Raw genomic sequence first — 22,746 nt, 5'->3', positions numbered from 1 at the left:
ATGTACTCACCAGCAAACTGGTATTAACTGAGCAGCACCTAAGTGGACACATAGGTACTACAGTAATAGGGTATTGGGCAGGTGGGAGGGGGCAGGGGGCGGGTATATACATACATAATGAGTGAGATGTGCACCATCTGGGGGATGGTCATGCTGGAGACTCAGACTTGTGGGGGGAGGGGAGGAATGGGCATTTATTGAAACCTTAAAATCTGTACCCCCATAATATGCCAAAATAAAAAACAAAAGAGTCAGCTTGTTAGAGGGGTAACAGTCCTGGTCTAGGAATGAAAGGTTTCCAGGCTCTAGCCTGAGTGCTGTCTTCACTACCTGTGAGCCTGTGATGGATTTATCCCTCCTGAATTTCTGCATCCTTACCTATAATAAAGGTATCACATGTAGCAGTCGCCATCATATGTGGGAATGGAATATTCACGAACGCACCTCAGTAAGGATAAAGGCCTTCACTCGGGCATGTTAGCAGCGGTCCCCAACCTTTTTGGCACCAGGGACTGGTTTCATGGAAGACAATTTTTCCATAGACCGGGGTTTGGGGAGTGGTTTCGGGATGATTCAAGTGCATTGCATTTATTGTGCAGTCAAACCTCTCTGCTAATAATAATCTGTATGTGCAGCCACTCCCCAACACTAGCATCACCACCTCAGCTCCACCTCAGTCCATCAGGCATCAGATTCTCATGCGGAGTGTGCAACCTACATCTCTCGCCATGAGTAGTTTATAGTAGAGCCATGCTCCTATGGGAATTTAATGTCCCCGCTGATCTGCTGGGAGACGGAGCTCAGGCAGTGCCACGGGTGATGGGGAGTGGCTGTAAAGAGGACGTTGTTAGGATGATGCATGAGGTGCGGGTCAGTCCTCTAGGTGGCTCAGAAAAGCAGGCCCAGCCACTTCCTAGAAGGCACAACCAGGAGCCACCAGCCAGGTTCCTTGCAGAATATGCTGGGCTTTTCCCCCCAGAGAATATTTACGTCCCTGTGACTGCACAGGGCTTTGTGCAATGCATGGAGTAGGAACTGCATGATATGACTGGGTTTGTCTAAACTTATTTGCAGGCAATCAAAATCAGAACACCCATGAGGAGGAGGATAGGATGGAGCCGGTGCCCTCCAAGTAACTCACAGTCATGGGCTGCCAACGCACGGTTGACATCTGGAAATCCCAGATCCAGGACAACCTGAATGTGCTGCAAATGCCTTTTTCATTCATTCAGCAAACAATGTACAGCCCTTTAAGAAAGTTAGCTGTTTTCTTGGAATTTCTACTATTGGTTTAAACTTCTCATTAATTTCTCAAGTTTACAAACCTAGTGTGGGTGTAATCCCAGATATTATTTCACCCAGGAAGAACAACCAACCTGTCCCATATTGGGAAAACCAAGATAAGATGTTTATCTTTTTTCTGCAAGGTTGGCCTTTGTTACTTGCCAGGGATTTTACAATGAGAAATATAACTAGATGGAAAAAAATCATATGATGTCACAATATTAAGAGATCAAGGCCTAGATTGCTGACTGATGATCTGTTGGAGTGAACAAAGCCTCGGGAGCCTCTCTTCACTGCATCCCTGCTAGTGAAGTGGACCAACCTTGCCCTGGAGCTGTAGCAAGTGTGATGGTTCTCGTTGTGTGCTCCAAGTCATGACTACGCCATGCAGGGGGAGTGGAGCGTCCTTCCTGGTCAGCACGTTCTGTGGCCAGTGTACCAAGAGTTTGTATATTGCATCCATCAGTCTAATCTCAGGGTCTATTCTCACATACAGTGACAGCAGCCAGGGGATCCACTGGGCCAGGTTGCAGCAGCACCTCTAAAAAACAGCAAGGCGAGTTCCCCACAATCTCTAAGAAAAAATAATATGTTTAACTGTTTACCCAGTTTGAAGCAGTGAACATGTTTTGATGATCTATCACAATAGGCACTGTTATTCGGTGGCTCAGGGAAACAGGGCCAGCTCCTTTTCCCAGGACATGTCATATGGCTCTCTGCAGTGTTCTTGGAATATCCTCATTTTGCCCAGCACCTCTTTATATTCCAGTGTTTGCAATGTATAAAGCAACAACTATGTCATGTGACTGGCCCCATCTGTTTTATTTGCAGAAAACCTACGTGATTCTAAGAATAAAGGACAAGAGCCAGCGGCCCCCAGGTGACTCTGATAATCAAGGACTGTTAATGGGAACTAAGGTAGTATTTGGGGGCATCTAGATATCTCAGGGAAAACAGTTCTGCTGAATATACCTATTTGATCCGATCAGCCAGCCACGAAGGGTCTGTTTAAGGGGTAGCGTTTGTTTTCTTTGCTATTCCTGGGCTGATTACCACTTCCTACTAATTTCTTATTTAGAGTCAGCCAGGTGAAATGTAATTGTTCATGCATTTCCATATTCACAAATACACGCCACAGGGCACTGCCCTGTGTGATTAAAATCAGGAAGATGCATCCTTGCCTCCTTCCTTGTTGGCCTTAGCCTGCTGGCAGGTTCTCTGCAGCAAGAAAAGTAACTAGACCAAAAGAAAGTTCATATCAAGAAGGCATAGGATCTAGGTATACAATGTCTCAGAAATAAGCTTGCTTTTCCAGAAATTGCAGAAAAAGTGATGCACATTCACCAAACATGTGCCAGAATTCTGTTTGAAGGGCTGCCTGGGGTTATAGTCACAGCATCTCTTTCGATGTCCTTGTCACCTTTTATCACCCCATTTCCACTCTGATGGTTTCCCTTCTACCCACCCAAGGAAATACGACATCCTAATTCATGATCATGTGCAAGAGCTGACCCAGCTATGCCACAAGTTACAGGAAGGGAGAGATGCCCTTGTTTTACCTGCTGTCCTGTTTTCCACACCCAATCTGAGGCCGTGTCAGGGTCAGCAGAGCCAGGGTGGGAACAGAGAAGAGAGATGTACTGGGCAGGAGGTCATGACCTTCCAACTGTCACCGTCCTCCCTGGTGGAATGTGGCCTCTGGAGCAGGAGGCAGATGTTAGAGTGCAAAGAGCCCTGGACCGAGAGTGGCAGTTTCTTGAGCTCTTGCCACAAGCCCTGGCCTTCTCAGCTGTAGGTGAGGGATGGATTTGTCCTTTCTAGATTTCTAGGCCCTCATCGGTAATTGGTCACATAATGTGCTGCTTGGCAGCTGTGACTACGAATGAGCGAATGCCCACAAATGCATTTCCAGAAGGGATAACGTCTCTGTTTGGGGCTGATTTGGTTAAAATAGTAGGCTCCGGTGGTAGAAATATCTGGAACACTTTCTCCAGATGGGCTTTCCCCTGTTCCCCTGCAGAAGCCAACTTGGGGGTCAGCTGAAGTCCCGCTGCATGGAGGGAAGTGGCAAAGGGCTCTCATTTTCTTCTTAGAGAACTGAGTAAGGTCTATTTGAGAATTGTGAGGGGATATAATGCCCTGAGCTTCCTTGTAGAGGGAGGGGGCACAGAGCTAGAGAAATCTGGAAGAAACTGTGCAATATCCAGTGATCTGGAGACTAAAATACATTTTAACTTTTCCCAATGAAACTCAGAGCACACCGTGATAATGATCCACGGAGTCTAGCACATTTCACAGGCTTGATCAGCATTTCCTGCCTCACCACTGCTTTACCATCAGCAGATGAGATCGGAATGATTCTCTAAGTGTGTCCTGAGCTCACAGAGAGATCATTTGTCTCCATGCCCAGATAGGCCCCAGTATGTGTAATGGAACTATTTAATGTCTGGACATTTCTGAATTTGTTTGCAGAAAATTACGAAGATGAGGAAGATGCAGAAGATGTAGAGTCACTGGCCATTATTCACAGGTAACAATGAATTAGCAGGGGCCAGAAGCAAGGGTAGGATACGGCAGGGCAGGGTGGTATCTAAAGTACAGAACGTGAGGTCAAAGTCACCAAGATTTCACACTCCGGGGAAACACGGGCTACCGAGTGCGCTGATTGCATCCACTCCCCCGGAGATGGCAGAGCCCCTTCAGCAAGGCCGCCATCTCCTCCGAGGTATGGTAGAGTGACTCTGACCCAGGGGAGGTAATCAGTCGCAGGGACATCTTGCTCTTGCCTAGATCACGTGAGGCTGTAACCGCCTGGACATACGTGTCTGCTTTCTACACTGTTGCCTTAGGTTGTTGACAGGAATGTCAGAGCCAGCAAAGAACCAGACCAAAACAATCATGTCATGCCACAGTTTTGAAAACAAAAAGGCCTAGGTTGCACAAGGTCTCGGGGGGTCGGTAGTGCCTCAGGGGCCTGTCTTCCCGGCGCTGTGCGTGAAATTCACCATCATCTGTGCGCAGGGTCGACCCAGTGTTGTGAGTCTCCTGCGTGCTGTGTGCCCTGCCCGCGCCTGCCAGGGCGTCTGGAGTCCTCCCCGTTAGCTCCTCATCCTGTCAGCACACTCTGCACTGCTCGTGCGCTGTCTCGCTCTCTGTCTCCCTCTCTCAGTGTATCTCTCTCTGTCTTTGTCTCTCTCTGTCTCTCTCTATCTCTGTCCCTCTGTCTCTGTCTCTATCTCTATGTGTATCTCTCTCCATATCTCTATCTCTCTCTGTCAGTCTCTGTCTCTATCTCTGTCTCTGTCTCTATCTCTGTCTGTCTCTTTCTCTATATCTCTATCTCTCTGTCTCTGTCTCTCTGTCTTTCTCTCTGTTTCTCTCTGTGTGTCTCTCTGTCTTTGTCTCTGTCTGTCTCTATCTCTGTCTCTGTCTCTATCTCTGTCTGTCACTATCTATCTCTCTGTCTCTCTATCCTTGTCTCTCTCTGTATCTCTATCTTTCTGTCTCTGTCTCTATCTGTCTCTCTCTGTTTTCTGTTTCTCTCTGTGTGTCTCTCTGTCTCTCTCTCTGTATCTCTATCTCTCCCTCTTGTTGTCTCTGTCTCTGTCTCTTTCTGTCATTCTCTCCATTTGTCTCTCTCTCGCCCCCCATTCCCAAGGCAGCCACCCCGAGTCAGAGGAGGGTGGTTTCCTGCCCCCTTTGTGAAGGGGGGCCACATGCCATTGGACCCCACCCTTCTGCCTCCAGTCAGGACCTGCTGGGTGTGGAGGGGTCTCATCCCTCTTGATTTCATCGTTGGTTCTTCCTGTCTCAGCAGTCTCAACAGTGAGCTGCAGGAGGGGACAGGGAATGGAGGACTGTCACACTCACTGAGTGAACAGTATTTCTGTCCTCCTGGTGGTGCTGGTCTGTCTGACTGCCAAGAACCTCTCAGAAACGCTCCCTTCCTGCCTGACGAGCTGGGGTCGGCTCTGTTCTGGCTGGAGCGGATGAGTCTTCCTGTCATAAAGCAGGTCGTTTCTCACCAGTGGCCCAGGTGGCCCCCATGCTCTGTGCTCAGCTCCTTGTTCAGGCTCAGCGACGGCCCTGCAGGCCAGCCAGGGGACACTTGTTGGTCCATGTCAGGTGCTTGGGCAGTTTTTGGCACAGAGGTGAGTCTGGCCTAGGAGCTTTGCTGTCTCCCCAGTGTCTGGCCATGTCTCTGCCAGCCTGGCCCCAGTGCCCTGTGCAGGCCGCAGATCCACAGGCGGGTCACAGGGGGAGAGCGGAGGTGGGGGGTGAGGAGGTGAGGAGCCCCCACAGCCCCTCTGCAGCAGGTGCCCAGCAACTTCTGCCTGGGCTGTCTCCTAATGGTGGCATCTCGTGTCTCCTGCATGTCCTGAGTGGGGCCCCCACTCTGCAGGTGGAACTGCGGCACCATGAGGCTCTGTGGAAAACCAACCAGGGGCTCTAAGGCCCTTGTCTCTCCCACCCCTGTCCCCAAGGTCTCTGCACACAGCCTGGGGCCTTGTGAAGCTTCAGGCTCTGTGTCAGAACCACCCAGGCCAGGACTGGGCTCCCATGAGGACAAAGGGATGCCCAGACGCAGGTCTCAGAAGTGACATGAGTGTGGCAGGGGACGGCCCTGCCAGGGCGTCATGAACACGAGCCTGGAGCGAACAGTTCATCTCTGCAGTTGGGTCCAAACTATAGAAGGACGCTCCTGGCTGGGCCCCTGTGATAATGTGTGAATAGTGCGTGTGTTCAGCGCACACCCGGGACCCGGCAGCAGCGCCATGGGAGGTCTGCCCTGCCCCATCTCTCCCTGCAGGGAAAACCCCGGTAGACAGAGCGTGAATAAAACCTAAATTACACATTGATCTTTTAATGAGGGATTTCCCCCACATATCTAACTATTGATATGTACAGATATCCAGAGGTTTGGTAATGTTTTTCCTTGTCCTGTGCCCGGAGAGGGTCTTCAAAGCTTAGTGGGGAGAAGGCTCTGCAGAGGCTCAGAGCCAGCAGGAGAAAATGCACCCACACTCCCTGGCCTCGCTTTAAACTGTCCCACTGTCCCGTAAGAGGACCGGGCTGGGGAGACCTGGCTTTGCAGCCATTCACCAGAGGGGCGGGGAAGGGGGTCCACGTAGCGCAGGGGCCATCAGTGAGACCAAGCTGGGTGCAAAGCCCCCTCAGTCTGTGTCTGCAGTGGCGTAAATGGCAGCCCCCCCTCCCCCGGGGCGTGGTTAGATCAGGGGCACCTGTTTTAACAGTCTGTGGAGAACAGTCCAGAATCGGTGAGGGGCCAGACATTTGGACGCAGGTGAAAACTGAGAATGTTCACCCTTGACACTCAGAGACCATAGTGGGATGAGATCCAGCTTCAGATATTTGAATGACCTAAGGGAGTGGGGAGCAGGTTAGTTTCGTGACAATCACGAGGCTAAAGAAGGAAAACCATGTGAAGGAAGCCTTCAGGGCATCAGGAGTTGGCCACATCCTGAGGAATGTTCCTGACTGCTCTGACTGTCCAGTGAGAGAAAGGCAGATTGGGAGGGAGTGAGGTCACCTTGCAGGACATTAGAGAAGAGACCAGGTGATTTGCCAAGAGTCCTGGAAAACACCCCTGGCTCAGTGCACCTTTCAGTCCTACCAGCTGTGTGATGCTTTTTTCTGTGCTTGACAATTCCTTCCACAACAGGTGTGTTGGTTTAGGACGTTTTCCCCTGGATGTTTTCCCCAGTAGGAACTATCATAACGTCTTATCGAGTGTCCTGCTTGGGTGATGGTTAGTGGTGGTAAACTGTGCCAGGAGTACCTACCGGGGCGCACAGGCCGGGGGAGGAGCTTGTGGACAAAGACCTGGACGCTGGAAGGTCCCTGGTGCAGGGCTGGGGTCAGGGAGGGGCAGCCCGACCCCAGGGGACGATCTGTACAGGGAGCGTGGGGCAGCGAGGCCACCGACAAGGGGCCACAATGAGAAGGGCCACCAGGCAGGGGGAGGAGGCGGAGTCAGGGAAGTTTTCCGGAGGAGAGTAGGAACGTGATAAGAACAAGACTTGTGGAGAAGGAGCCTGGTGAGGCGCCTGACAGTGCGGAGGTGACACAATCAGAGAGCCCAGCTGGGAGGAGACGGCGATGATGAGAGTCTGATATGCTCTCAGGGAGGTGCCGCGGAACAGACACACGAACATCATTTCCAAGAAAACCGACTCCTTGGTGCGAATGAGGACGTGCAGAGTCAGGAGACAGAGGGGCCCCCAGCAAGGTGGAGCAGCCCTGCGGGCCACGGCCCCTCTTGCACCTGCGCTAGACTGTCAGGGGCTGTGGGAGTCTTTCCTGAGCCCGGCCCTGAGAACGTGCGCCGCCTGGCTGCGGAGTATCACGCGTGCGGTGGGGCCGCGCCCAGCCCCCGCCGGAGGAGTGCGGAGGGCGAGGCTGTGCACTGCGCTGCTGCTCCCGTGGGGACCACGCAGTCCGAGTCTGCAGCACTCCTGCCCCTAAGGCTCCACCGAAGGGCTGGGACCTCTTCCGCACTGCTGATGGCTGCTAACACCCGCCGTACGGCAGCAGATTTTACCTATGTATGAGCACGTGGTAAAAAATTACAAACAGAAAATGTATAAGGCTCCAAAACCCTAAATAGTTTCCTTCACTTGGTACATGCTTCATAGCTGCTTAACACCCTTTTTCATGGTACCCCCCAAGCCTTTAGGCTCTACTCCTCCTCCTGTTCTTTCTTGCTATGGGCAGAGATCTAACTAACTCCATCCCATGCCCTACAGCCTCTCTAGAACCTTCTCTCCAGGATAGAGGACCAATGTTAATAGGAAGAGAATAATGGGTGTGTCCCTGTCTGTCCATCCAAAGTCCTCTGTCTGGGCTCAGGTGGGTGATTTTTCACTTCAGGGACACTGCAGCCTGGGCACCTGGCATCTGAACATCCCCAGCCACACGTGTGACAGGGGACATCTCCTTCATATACGTGATGTCTGTCTATGTGGCTGGGTCCCTGGATGGTCTCACTGACAGGCAGGGACATCAGAGATGGGTGTTCTGGGAGGACTTAGCAAAGAGAGAACTAGGATTGTTCCTACTGAAGCCTCTATTTCCAGCTTCTACAAGTCCAGACTAGGGTCTAAAATGCCATTCCATTGCATCTTCATGCCAGAGAGAGTAAGAGAGCATTTTATGAATTCACTTTGAAAAATGTGAGTCTGGCACAGCATTACATACAAACACCCAAGGTGATAGGCAAGAATACAGGACAATCTTTGCCTCATTTGACTAGAGAGTGATATAACCAAAATTGTCAGAAAGAAGCCTAAAATCCATAGGCCTGAGAAAAGGAAGCCAATCGTAGAGAAATGTGGAGAAGGAAAGAGAATGGGGAAAAATCAGGATGGCCCATTCAGTATCTCTAAACCCTGCTGCCCTGTCTTAAGTACCTGGTGAGATTTCAATTAAGAGGAATGCCTTGAACTCACAACTTGAAATTCTCACTTCCGTGATCTGGGCTGTGGTTTGGGCATCAGTATTTTGAAAGGCTCCTAGGTGATGCTAATATGGGGCTGTGATATTGTGAAAGACATTTTTGGTCTTTGTCCCCTTTCCCTGGCAAGCAACTCCTCAAATCCTTGGAATCTCCAGAGCGATGTCTTTTTTTATGGTATTGTTGACTGATGGCTGGCAGCCCCTAGGGTAGCTTCAGGGTGGGGGCTGGCCAAGGAGAGATGAAGGCAAGGTTACAGGGCTGGGACTTTCAGCCCCACACTCTGCCTCCAGGAAGGGGAGAGGGGCTGAAGGTTAAGCTGATTGCCCATGGGCAATGGTTTAATCAGTCATGCCTATGTAAGGAGCCTCCATAAAAACCCAAAAGTACATGGCTCAGGGAGCTCCTGTATAGCTGAACCATGGAAGGTCTTAGAGGCTGGTGCAGCCTGGATGGGCGTGAGAGCTCAGAGCCCCTCCTCTGCACCTTGCCTTGTGCATCCCATCATTCATATTCTTTGTAATGTCCTTGTAAATAAACCAGTTTCCCTGAGTTCAGTGAAGCACTCTAGCAAATTCATCCAAACAAAAGAGGGGCGGTGAGAATCCCAACTTGAAGTCAATCAGTCAGAAGTTCTGGAGGCTGGGACTTGCAAGTGGTGTCTCATGGGGGAGCAATTTGGAGACTGAGCCCTCACCCTCCAGGTAGATAGCATCAGAATTGAACTAGAGGACACGCAGCTGGTGTCCATTGAAGAACTAATTGTTGCTTGGTGATGGGCAGAAATCCCCCACATTTGGTCACAGCTGTCATCTGTGATGATTGTCGAGTGTGATGTGAGAGCACAGGAAGAAGAGTTCAAGTTTTGCCAAACAGCTGCTAAAGAAGCAAAGGACTGTAAGATACTGGGCTGTAAGGACAATGGACACCTTCCAGCTTCTGTTTACTGCTTGTTTGCTAACCGCAAGGCATTATGAGTATATTATGGGATGCAGAAGAAAAAGACAAAGAGAGCAGAAACCTGAGTCTCTCAGCTGGGACCCGGAACAGGTTAGGGCAATCAGGGGCAGGCTGAAGTGAAAATCACTGTGGGGGTGGATGCATGACCAGTGTGTAAACAACTAAGTTATAAAAGGGGATTAACACACAAAGGAGGGTCCCTGCCCAGAGAAGAGGTCACTGCGCTGGCGCTCTGGGGGCTTGGACCCTAGCTCGAGCTAGACAATAAAACTCCTTTTGATAATTACAGCCTCGGTGACTCTGTCTCTCTGTCCTGCGGCCTTGTGAATCTCAAATATAACAGGACCAGTGGTCCACTGTGATCTCCAGTTATTGATAAGGAAGTGCCCCAAGTGTGTGGCTTTTCCACAGAGAAGGGCGAACATTGATCAGCCATTGACGGAATTTGTATTTCCCCCTCCAAAGTGCTGTTTGTATAACATGGAATAAATGGAGAAGAAAAGCAAGTGGATAGATGGATTAAACCTATAGCCTCTCCACCTGAAGCACGCTTGCTCAAACTGTTTTGAATGTAAGTTCAAGTAAGAAATAATCATTACATTGAAACACAGTGTATAGAAAAAAATACCTCTCCTTATTATGCATAACAGAATTTAGTGTTTACTTTGGAATATTTAAAATAAATCCTGAAGTTTACATTTCTCAGATTAATGTCACAGCCCACGAATATTGTCAGCACTACAATTTGAAAATTTGACTTTTGGTCAATTACTGTCATTCAGTGAAATCCCCAAAGAGCTCTCGGAGTTCTCATTCCCCTGAAGGGAATAAATCAAAAGTGAAACTCAGGAAACGATTGTGTATTTATATTTCTTTGTGCCACTCCTGACATTGGCGTAAAGTAGAGTAAATCAGGAATCTTTCCTGGGAAAGGACTTCGAGGGGGGAAAAGAATAGGGTGGAGGGAGAATGCAGTCAAACCAACGTCATCCCTTTCGTGTTCCACTCAGAGTTTTCTTGGTCTAGATATGGTCAATGTGCCTAGAAATGCCTTAGGTAGTAACTGGGTGTGGAATCAACTTCAGGAAGTTAGGGAAAATAAGTTGAGCCTTGGTGACAGTCCCTGCTCACTTTTTGCTAATTCCATTTGAAATATCTCTTTTTTCCTTGCTTTGATGATCCTCTTTAGAAGAATGCTTTCACTGTTTTTAAAACGTGATTCTTGTCCCTAGCAAGAGTGACCCAAGCCTCTAGTGACAGTTGATGGGTCCATTGGAGCCTTTCTCTCATTTCTTCCAAACGGTATGGAAAGGACCTGAGGCCTGGGTTCTAGTTCAGGGTTGTCAGTAGCAGGTCATGTGCTACCATGTGTACCATTGGCACCACCTTCTCCTCATCAGTAAAAGGTGGAACTGGACTTGGATGTGGTCTGAGGTCCCTGTTGGCTACCACATCCAGGGCTCTTTCCACAGCTTGTCCACTCCTCCCTAAAAGACTGGGACTTGGAGTTATAAGAGGGTGTGTTTCTCTGCAAAGGGCCTCTCCTTCCTGCAGCAATCAGTTTCTCAGTGTGATGGTTGATACAGAGCATGTCCCTCCCTGGGAGGTGTGAAAAGCCATCAATTTCTTGCAGACAAAGGAGGAAGGTGTCAGTTATCACCAGGTCCTGGTTGGGCAGGGACAGAGTTCCTATATCCTGCACCTCAGGCTGGCTGAAGGTTCAGAGAGGTCTTCTTCTCACCTGTGGCTGTCTCTTTCTTCTTCAGGCAGCCTGAGGCTCACCTCAGCCCATCTTTCCACAGGAGCTCAGTTTGCCCCTGGGTCTGTCCCACTCAGCCATCCCTCCCGGCTCAGCCATCAACAGAACATGGCAAAGACTCTCATTGGATCTCTCTCTCTCAGATACCAAGTACTGCTGGAACTAAGAAAAGATATTCCCCAAAAGAAAGAGAAATAAAAAAAAAATAAAGAAAGAAAAGAAAAGATATTCCTGATTAGAATGAAATTGTGTTACCAAAAAAAAAAAAAATAGCTTTTCAACTTGATGAAAACAAGAGAACACTGGAGAAACCCTTCAACGAAAATTGAATTTCACAACCACAAACTGCTCTTGACAATTTTTAAGCTGCTTTGACTAGAGAAATCACAGTCCTTCAGCCTCCGTTCATGATAAATACCCAAGGAGACCAATGCCTACATCAGGGGTGGGAAAACTTTTCATGTTGGAAGACCACATTCAAGAAACTTCAATTACATATAGTTAAAAATATACATTTATTTTATAAAAATCTAGCTATTATGTACTTAATAATTTCAAATTGTTAATTTGAAAGTTTGTAATTTTTTAATTTTGTTAAAATTTAAAAAATTGTTAATTTTAAAGTTAAGTAACCTTTTAATGACTTTGTTGTGTGTACTTTTTGTTGGAAAGCATTTGAATACTTGGTTGCAGCATGAAGGTCCGCAGTTTCAGTTCATCCTGTAGATGGTATCAGTCATTTGTGACCTTAAGGGCATCTTGATTTGCGTTAGGTAGGAGAATGTAGATTAACAGCAATAAGTGGTTGGAAAGCAAGAAAGCATTTTGGGGACTTCTTGCTTGAGTATTCTACCACAGCTTTCCATATTTCAATTGGATCTTTCTTAGCATCAATGACTTTAAAATGTCATCTACTGAGAGCTCCATCAATTCCACCTGTAGTTCTTTAGGTGCCTTGGTGATATCAACTAGGAAATGCTGAAATGCTAAGTGTGATGTCATTATTCTCAAAGTCAATGAACCTTTCATTGTATTCTCCACTTAATAGGTCTATAATAGCTGCTTAGTCTTCAAATGATTCACATATGTCACCCTGCTCATCAGTGACTTTTGCTAACTGGGGAAAATGTTCATCCAAAATTTCCTTTTGAAGAAGTGCTTTGAAAAAAGTACCTGTTTTTGAAATCCTTGGATTTTTGGCCACATGTTATATATAGACTTAGTTGTACCTTGCAAAGAAATATTCAAGTCATTTTGATTTGACATTATATCACACAGAGATGCATTACTATAGAAATATTCTTTCAATAATTCACATTGCTGATTCTGTTCTTCATAGAATTTAACTATCTGTTCTCAGAGAAAATTTTGGCTTTTACCTGTCCCTGCAATAGCACTTTAGAATGATGCAGCAAATCCACACTGAATAGACCTCATCCTTCAACTTTAGCATGTTACAAAACTGACAATGCTGTGTTGCATTTGCATGGATATAGTTAATCATACTTATAACTTATTGCAAAGTGTCACTTAAAATAACGTAGCTTTACCACAGAAATTTTGGTGAAGAAAGACACAATGAAAAGAATTGAGAGCATCTGGATGAGTTAATACTTTCCTTATCTGTGCAGTAAATGCTTCATGTTTTCCTGTCATGGAAGGTGCACTGTCTGTATGTACACTCATGAAATATACCAAATTCAGTCCAACGTCACGAAATTTATCTTGAAAGTTGTTGAAGATACCTATTGCCCGTATTCTGGTCACAAGAGTGCCCAGAATGAGTAACTTTATAGCAAAAAAAATCTTCTATTATTACCCAAATGAAGTATAAAACCTGTGCTGAGTCAGTAGTACCTGTTGATTCATCCAAAGCTATTGAATAATATACATTTTCCTTTTGAAGTATTGCACAAAGTTGTTCTGTTAACCTGAAGGCTAATTTATGCTCCTGATCAGTTATGATTCTCCTTGAAAGAGGCAGTTGTTAGTACTTTGAAACATTATCAGAGTTTAAGCATCCTACAACTTTGACAATGCATTCGTTGACAATTTCTGTATCACTGAATGGCTTCCTTTTTTCCCCAAGTATGTAAGGTACTTTATAAGTTGCTTCAGTGGCATTATTTCCAGGTCTTATTGCTCCTTGAAAGAATTGTCTTTGGGCCAGGCGTGATGGTTCATGCCTGTAATCCTAGCACTCTGGGAGGCCGAGGCGGGTAGATCACTCAAGGTCAGGAGTTTGAAACCAGCCTGAGCAAGAGTGAGACCCCATCTCTACTAAAAAAAAAAAAATAGAAAGAAATTAATTGGCCAACTAAAAATACATAGAAAAATTAACCAGGCATGGTGGCACATGCCTGTAGTCCCAGGTACTCAGGAGGCTGAGGCAGGAGGATCGCTTAAGCCCAGGAGTTTGAGGTTGGTGTGAACTAGGCTGATGTCACGGCACTCTAGCCTGGGCAACAAAGTGAGACTCTGTCTCAAAAAAAAAAAAAATTATCTTTGCTTTTGCTTTTCATCTTTTAATTTCTGCAACACAACCTTTCATGCCTCTCCATTAAAAAATATTTGTGGTCCTTATGAGTGTTATAACGTTGATGAGCATTGAATGCCTTTACTTTGGATATTCCAGTATCACAAAACAAGCATATCATCTTAACTTTAGCAGAAATAAGATGCTATTGCAATTTCCAAGCTTCATTAAAAAATCTATTTTCTTCCTTCAGCATTTTCTTGGTCTTTTTTGATGTGATGGGCTGTTAAGCAGATGGAATTAAAAAATACCGTCAAGCTGTGTAAGTATTCACAAATTCCACTTTAAACAGAAACACAGTGCTCCGTTGTCAAAAGCTGATAACAGACTGGCGAACTCGACCCCCACAAACTCTCGCCAACCAGCCTCGTGTAGTCGTGGCACCAGTCAGGCAGGGGAAGTTAGAACTAAATCATCGTATCAGCTGTCAGTTTAGCCTTGTGGCTTACTAACGCTCTCATTGTGTCAGTCAATCTGGGAGGATTCTTTGAAACTTATTTTATTCTTTGGTATTTTAAATATGTTCATTTTAAAATAAAATAAAAATATAAAAAATGAACAAAAACGTGTTAATAAAAATAAAAGGATTTGTTCTGAAAAAATTGGATTCACTCAAAAGGCCACACTTAAGGACCTAGAAGGCCACATGTGGCCTTAAGGGCTCATGTTCCCCACCCCTGCTCTTAAATAACAATCAAAATTGTAGTATAGTAAATATATAAGCCAGTAACATGGTCGGTTATTATCACGATCAAGTATTACGCATTGTGCATAATTGTTTGTGCTAGATTTCTGTATGACTGTCAGTGCTGGGGGCTTGTTTATACCAGCATCACCACAAATACTTGAGTAAGGCATTGTGCCAGAACAACTCCTGGAAGAATTAAAGTTCCAATCTTATCTGAGTCATTCCCATGCTTAAAGCCCTCATGACTCCCATTTTTTTCAGGTTAAAGTTCAAAGGCCTTGAAGGATAAGGCTCATCCTCCCCAACCTGTCCCCTGACTACTGCCTGCCCTTAAGACCCAGGGTGACCCTCCAGCATCCCTGAATGGCTTATGGCTCCTTGTTCTCGCTTCTTGGACATTGCTGAAGCTCTCCCTTCATTTAGCAGTCAAGGAACATGCCAGTTACTCACTTTTAGTTGTCAGCTTTTCCTAGAGTAACAAACAGCCTCCCAAATCTCAGAGGTTTATGACAAGAAATGTGTATTTCTCTCTTATGGGTTTACGGATCAGCTATGGCGCTGCTGGTAAGTTTCAAGTCGGAGCCACTCAGGAGGCCAAGCCAATCACGAGAGCACATGTCAAGCCTCTGACCAGGTGTGATACATGACAACTCTGCTCCATTCGTTGGGGGGCCAACATCCATGGGGCAAGAGTGTGTGCTCCCACTGAGAAGTGGGATGGACGCTGAATATCTGATAAGCAATTGTACGATCTACAGCACCACCTCTCCTGTTTCCATGGGATCACCATTCAGGAAGAACAGTATCACGAGATTGCTTCTTCTCTCAACAATCTCTAGCTATCCAAGTGGGGAGATAGGAAAAGGGGACTGTCCCCTGTGGGCACCTGCCTGCCTGCATACTGCCTGTGCTGTTTTTCTGCTCTCCTCATGCCCTGTGCCCTGCTCACCAGGTAGGACTTAACACTTGTGGCAGGTATGCATGTGGCAGGTATACCTCTGTGTATGCATGGGGCAAAGGAGCAGGAAGAGCATACCAACCTCAGACTCAAGCTGAGATCACTAGTCCAATGTTACCGGTACAAATCTCTTCGTTTCGCCTCTATCCTAATCCTGTGTCCATTTCTCAGTTGGTTCACAATTTGAACAGGAGGAGGATTGACTAAGCCTTAGTCAATGTGGCTTTGGATCCTTGAGTGCAGCCTTTTGACTGAATCCAAATTTTGCGAACAAATCCTTCTACTAAAGGGATTTGTGCTGTGGAGTTGGGATTCGGTTGAGAGGTTCACTTGGGGATCTGGAGGGCCACGTGTGGCCTTGAGGCTGCAGGTTCCCCACCCCTGGACGAAGGTCAGGTGGCCTCCCCTGCCTTTGCAAAGATGCCTCCCCGAGCCTTGCCATGGTCATCACAATCCCTGGGCCCTACCTCTGCTCTCTGTCCAAGGCCACCTTGAGGCCTCAAATAAAAGAAGGGCCCTTAAGAGACCTTCCATGGCCCAGAAATGACCAAAAGGGGCACCTGGTCCTCTGCTCTCAGGTGTGCAAACCCCAGTGCCCTGCCCCACGTCTGTGGGGAGAGTCAGAGGCAGGCCCAACTCTGAGGGGAGCCTGGACTCCCCAGGCTGCCTGGACCAAGCTCAAGGTCAGGTTAAGATCAACAGGCGAGAAGTGCAAATGCCCCTCACCCAGGAATGGGCCCGCAGAATCGTCCAGCCGTCCCCAGAGTTGTTCAGTGAGAAAGGTGTGTCTCCCATGACCAGGTCTTCCCTTATATACTCTCCCCACCAGCCCACCAGCCCCAAGCATGCCCAGCTTCGTTCTCTCCCAGGACCTGCTGAGATCCCAAGATGCTGATGCTCCTGGGGCAGCTACACTTTAAATAGAGGAATCTAGAGGAATAGAGGAATAGAAATAGAGGAATAGAAAGGCCATCCCAAAGAGGGGCTTTCATGGAGGAGTTTCAGGCAGAGGCAGTTTCGGGGCAGTCTGGAGAGGCAGAGACATCAGATCATAACCAACTTTCTATTGCATTTCAAAGTAGGGCCAACTGGGGTCGGCCAGGTCACTGCCCATGGCTGCTTCTGGAAAGAGCTCCCTCCTCTAACAAGGATCTGGCAACACCAGAGGGAGGGACCGGTTCCAGAGATGTGAGATTGGGTCCAACCTTCACCCTCACTCCCCATCTCACCTGAGACTCTCGGGTAGCTGCCATCAACAGCCTCTGTGAGGTGGCAAAGAGTCCCAAACCTAGAGATTAGAAGTCCTGTGTTCTGCTCCTAGCTTCCTCCTAATTTTCTGTGTGATGTTAGGCAGGATACTAAACCCCTCTGGGCCTCGGGTCATGATTAGATGGCTCTGAGGTCCCTCTAACACCAGTATGCTATGACCCCCTCTCCCTTTCCCCTGTTTGTCTCCCCGCTCCCAAACCCACACCTGCCCCAAAGAAAGTGTCTCGAGACAAAGGCAGAGAGTTGGGCTCAGTCAGTCCAGAGGCTCCTGGGAAGGGCAATAAGCCTCCAGCTCACATTTGGTCAAGCGTGGCCAGCTGCCTTAGGGACTGAAAGAGTTTCTCTTCCCAGGTCAACAAAAGGTCCAGGCCTGGATAAAAGGCCTGCCCCATACTCAGCTAGTGGAGCTCCTCAGCCCGCATCCAGGATTAGCCCAGGCTCCTCACTGGCTCTCTGGTTTCAAAACAAAACAAAACTGTGAAAGAGAACCGCATTCAGTGGAAAATCCCCCAGTAACAAGGCCCCGGGGAGCTCTTTGGGAGCGCCATCTGTCAAGCATCGGTTCTCACAACCTGTGACCAAAATGGCCTTTTAATGTCAATCCCAATAAAGATAATAACACCTCGTATGTTTAGATAGCTCTCCTGACCTTTCAAATCTCTTCATCTGGGCTCAGTTTGGCCTTGTGCAACTTTCTATAGTAGGCCGAGCAAGGGACTTTCAAATCACTTCGTCCCGTTTTAAACATGAGAAATTGAAGCCCAGAAAGATAACAGAGGTGGGAAGAGATGCATCCAAATCTGGAACTAAGTCCCCTGATCAACGCCCACCGAGTTTCTCCTGCACCAGCCCATCCCAGACACCATCTACGCCGGCTGCCCCGCTGGCGGCATCCCCACCATCTGGGCATCAAGATGTTGCAGGTCTTGGATAAAACCCCCAAACAAGTATTCTTCAGTGATGCACACAGATGTGGGGCCCCCTGCCCACGAGGCTGTGTTCACAGAATCTTGGAAGATCCAGGCTAAAAGGACCATCAGAGTTCATCCGGTGCAACGGCCTGCTCAGCGCTTCGCTCCCCTCTGCAGCCTGCAGCCAGAGCTTTGGGCACAGGCTGCTGTGGCAGACCGAAAATGGCGATGGCTAGAATGAGGAGAAGTTTCTTTCTTTCTCACGTCACAGTCTGGGTGTAAACAGCACAGGGCTGATGTGGGTTCTTTAGGGTGGGTTGCAGTTGGGGCTTCCCAGGAAGCAGACTTCGACATGGAGAGCCGCGCGCAGGAAGCGTGTTAAAGACTGCTCTCAGCACTAACGGCTGGAGAAGAGGGTCCAAAGCTGGACTAAGCAGACGGAGACATAGGGCTGTAATGCAGCCGTGACCAAGGCCTCAGCCAACACCCACGGTAGCCATGAAGCTATGGTGGCCTTTCAGGGCTGTCTGAGTTGGGGCAAGGAAGCAGGGCCTTTCTACATGCACACAGACTAGTCATTGCTTTCTGCTGCCCTAGCAAGGGTGCGAACTGGGACTGGGAGATTCTCCCCAAGCTGACAGCAATGCTCAGCAAGGGCTAAGAGCTGAGAGCTGGCGGCTTTGGGAGTAAGTCCTGCAGCCTTGAAAAAGAATCTGCGCATTGCAACACAGCATCGACTGTGAGGTTATCAAGAGTTGAATTATGTTTCCCCCAAAAATCATGCATGGAAACCCTAACCCTCGGAACCTCAGAATGCCATCTTATTTGGAAACAGGGTCATTGCCAACGCAATTCGTTAAGATGGGATCACACTGGAGCAGACAGGCCCTTCATCCCATATGACTATTGTCCTTATAAGAAGGGAAATGTGACATGGACAGAGGGAAGGGGGTGTGGAGACAGAGGGAGGAGACGGCCATGCACAAGCCACGGAGAGAGGCCTGGAATGGCTCTTTCCCCCATAGACACATCTGAACAATCCTGCGACACTTTGATCTCAGACTTCCAGCCTCAAACTGAGACAATGAATTTCAGCTGTCTAAGCCCCCAGTTTGTGGTACTTTGTCACAGCTGCCCCAGAAAATTCTGATACAGTCTATTCCCTTCATGCGCATGATCCAGACGGCTCACACCACGTGTGCATTCCAGCCCGTGGGCAGGAAGAGGGGGAAAGGGAAAGCAGACAGATGCCCTCTCACGAAGGGTCTAGAAGTTTCCCACATCACTTCTGTCCCTGTCATAACTTGGTCACACTAGCTGCTGGGGAGGTTGTTCCAGTCTTTATTCTAGACAGCCACATGCCTGGTAAAAATGGTAGTGATACTCAAGAAGAATGGGGTCATGAATAAAGTTAAGTGAATCCCTCCAAGGAGCTCAAATGAGCCTGGAGGCCAGACATAAAAACAAACACTTCTCTTAGAACACCTTGCAAGGACGTCTCCTAGACAGGGAAGCATGCAGGTCTGTGGGAACACAGATGACACTTGGACTCACTCTCTGACTGAGAGCTGGGCAGGCTTCCTGGAGGAGGTGACAGGAGCTGAGCCCCAAGAGACAGAAAAGGCATTCACAGAGTGTAGCCCGAAGGGGAGGGAATTGCAGGAGAGAACGGGAAAAAAGCATGCACAGTGCACACTGTGCAAAGAGCTAGACATCCAGTATCTCGCTTCCTCCTCAGGGCGATCCTGCAAAGCAGCCATTATAGTCTCCGTTTCACAGGAAAGGAAATCGAGAGGTTGAATCGAGAGGTTAAGTTATTTTGACCAGTTCCTTGTCAAAAGTCACAGAACTAATAAGAGTCAGAACAAAAGCATAAACTAGTTCTTCTAATTCCAAGCAAAGGCTCTATTCTAACCCAGATGTGAATGGGTTAAGATCTCTACTGGCTTGTCTTGAGCAGCACAAACACAGCTAAAGGATGCTACTCTGCCCACGTGTGCACATTCCCAGGGACCCCTTCATTCACGGTCTCCTCTCTCTGCCTCGGGGATCCTGGGACTTCATGAGCTGTCTTGGCCCATCCTAGTGTGAACTAAGTATAAAATCCTTCACCTAAATAAGTAAGCAATAAGTCTAGCTTGGGGGGTAATGGGGAGGGGGTCACATTATTCCCCACGTAACCATCTCCTGACTCTCCAGTCCCAGCAAACCTCTGTAAAGGGTCTGGGGGTGGTTCTGCAGCTGACACGTGAACATCAAGGCCAACTTAGGCCCCCTGTGGTGGGCGAGCAGGCTTCCACCTCACCCGCCAAGATTCCCATCACACAAGCATCCTGAAGAGGCACCATTCTGTTTGAATGAAGTCCTATTTTGTCAGTTCCCTTGTGTTGAGGGGTGCAAAGAAACAAGCTGGAACTTCGGTGTAGGAGAACCGTGTACGTTTGGGTGTGGCCGGTGGAGAGATCTGGCTTGAGTTGGGCTTGGACAGCAGAGGGTTGAGCTGACAGATGAAGGGCCAAGACAGGCTCGAGAAATTCCTTGAACCAGAACCCGAGAATGACCCTTATGTAAATCAGAGCACTTGTGTAGGGAATGTGGCACTCCCCAGCCCTCGTGCATCTTTCCAACAATGGTAATTGGATCACTCATTCCTTCATTCATTCCTGCATGCGTCATAGGCAGGACAGCCTGGGACCTATGTCTTGCCTGTTCTGGAATCAGACAGACTTGGATTTGAATCTTGCTCTGCCTCTTATTACCTCTGTGTCTTGGGCAAATTTTTTCATCTCTCTGAGTCTCAGTTTCTTCATATGTCAAAAAGAAAAAAAAATTGGAGGGGATTTATTATGCTTCCCTCAAAGGGTTGGTGTGAGGGTGAAATGAAATCTCTAGTGCCAGGCACAGCACCTGACTCACAGAAACGCTTTGCCCAGTCATGGAGGTAAACACCGCTGCCTTGTACTTCAGGCTTGTGAAATGCTGTTGACTGCTGGACTCACAGCCCCTTAGGATCCTCTCCAAGAACCCTGACCCAAGCCAGTTGGACTCTGTCTTTCTAAAGTTTGTAATTGCTGCTCAGAAATTCTGGTTCTTCGTCGTGGGTACTTGAGGCAAGCCGACAATCAAGAGCTGGGGCAGCCTTTCTGTGCCCTGCGTCCACAGACTCAGGGGGAATCTGTGGGGAGCAGGGGAGAAGAAAACAGGCAGAACAAGAAGCAGAGATGAGAGGCCACAGGGTCTGGGGAAGAAAGAAAAGAAGGAAGGAGAGAGAGAGCATGCATGCGAGCATACCAGGTTTTCATAAGAGACCCCGGATCCTCCCAACCTGTCCCCTTTTTTTGCTGAGCCTGACCTAAGACATCCACTCTTCCCCAGTTCACTGATCCTTCTCGTGTCCCTCCTGGGCACAGGCATCCTGGTTGCTCTTTCTACAGATGAAAACGTGAGGGGTAGAGATGTTGGGCGTGTGGTCAAGAGCACACAGTTGGCCAGCGCCGGAGTTAGGATTCGAACCCCGATCGGCCTGCCTCCCTGGGGACTGAACACAGAGCCACGAGTCAGAAGACCTTTGCCGGAGAGGCGGTTCTGCCACTCCCTGGCCAGGTGACCCAATCCAGTCCCTCAATCCCTGAGCACTCCGCTTGCCTGTTGTGTAAATGGGGGTAACAGTGTCCCCTCTCCTGTCTCGCAGGGCTTCGACAGCTGCAGAACAGGGTACAAACACTAGCCATCATTAGCTCTCACAGCTCCGTGTATCTTCGCCCATCGTATGAGAATTTGAAGTTGAAGATCCGGGACCGTGTCTACTTGGACGCCCCTCAGAGCACCTGGAAGTCTGCTGTTCTTTGGAAAATGTGAAATAACTCCAAGTTGAGAAACAGCAAGCACATTTACTTTTCTAAAGCAGAGGAGACAGAGTTCATGCGCAGAACAAATATGTTAAGCAATTAGTGAATTGCTTAACTCACGTTCCTAGTTATTCTTTGGAAACCCTGTTGGATGGCATTTGGGGTGATTCACAAAGAATAATTTATGTGTCTGTGTGTTATTTCTTCAAGTAGCTATTACAAACACAACTGACTAGCATGTGTTTTTCCATTCTCTGAAAATCAAGAAATATAGAGCTGTTTTTACTCAAACTTTTCCAAAACAAATCACCTTTTGTGATGGAAAATGTTGCCCTAGGGAGAGAAATTTTCAGGAAAATTATGAGTGGTGTAAAAAGAAACAGGGCACCAAACAGAAGTCCTGTTTAATGAGAACTTTGTCCAGCCACCCTGAGTGCATTCACAGTGTGTTACTCAGCAGTCCCCTCTCCCTTCTCATAAGCACTGGAGTGTGACAGGCCTCAGCTCACACCCAGCTGTGCTTGACAGTGGCTAAGTAATCTGATATGTCACTTCACCTCTCTGAGTCTCAGTTTCTTCACCTGTAAAATGGGGGTGAAAAAAACTGGAAGGTTAAATGAGATTATATGTATTTGAAGTGCACTTTCTGGGCAACCTAGCCTAAGAAGATAATCTCAAATTTGAGAAAAGCTTCATTATATACAAAATTGTTCGCCCCAAGACTATGTATACTATTTTAAAGAACGTATACAACCTAAGTATCTCATAGTGCTTGGCCCAGTCTCAGCCCTTCAGCAAACATCTTTCAGATGAACAAAAAGGAAATAGTTGAAGAAATTACGGGCTGCCCATCTTGATGGAGTTTTAGATGTCCTTGGCCAAGAGCTCTTAAGAAGAGTTTGTGATAACATCTTAAGGGCTTGTTATAATGCTATAGGAAAAACCAGAGTACACAATTATATGCATTGTATGAACCCAATTACATTCAAACATACTTTGTGTTGACAAAAAAAAATGCAAGAAAATATGACCTAGGAGCTTATGGTCACTATATTTGGC

At 47.8% G+C, this 22,746-nt stretch overlaps 1 long non-coding RNA gene across 1 annotated transcript; it reads left to right on the top strand.

Moving 5' to 3' along the window:
• Nucleotides 1-2,967: 2,967 nt before the first annotated feature.
• LOC105875607 (uncharacterized) lies at nt 2,968-21,618 on the top strand. Its single transcript, XR_012921304.1, has 4 exons — nt 2,968-3,079; nt 3,757-3,814; nt 14,207-14,275; nt 21,531-21,618. It is a non-coding gene; the product is annotated as an uncharacterized LOC105875607 (long non-coding RNA).
• The last annotated feature ends 1,128 nt before the right edge of the window (nt 21,619-22,746 follow it).

This window comes from Microcebus murinus, chromosome 10 (assembly GCF_040939455.1).
Source record: "Microcebus murinus isolate Inina chromosome 10, M.murinus_Inina_mat1.0, whole genome shotgun sequence".
Lineage (NCBI taxonomy): Eukaryota > Metazoa > Chordata > Mammalia > Primates > Cheirogaleidae > Microcebus > Microcebus murinus.
Note: the sequence above shows the minus strand (reverse complement) of the source record. Positions and strands in the feature narration are given on the sequence as shown.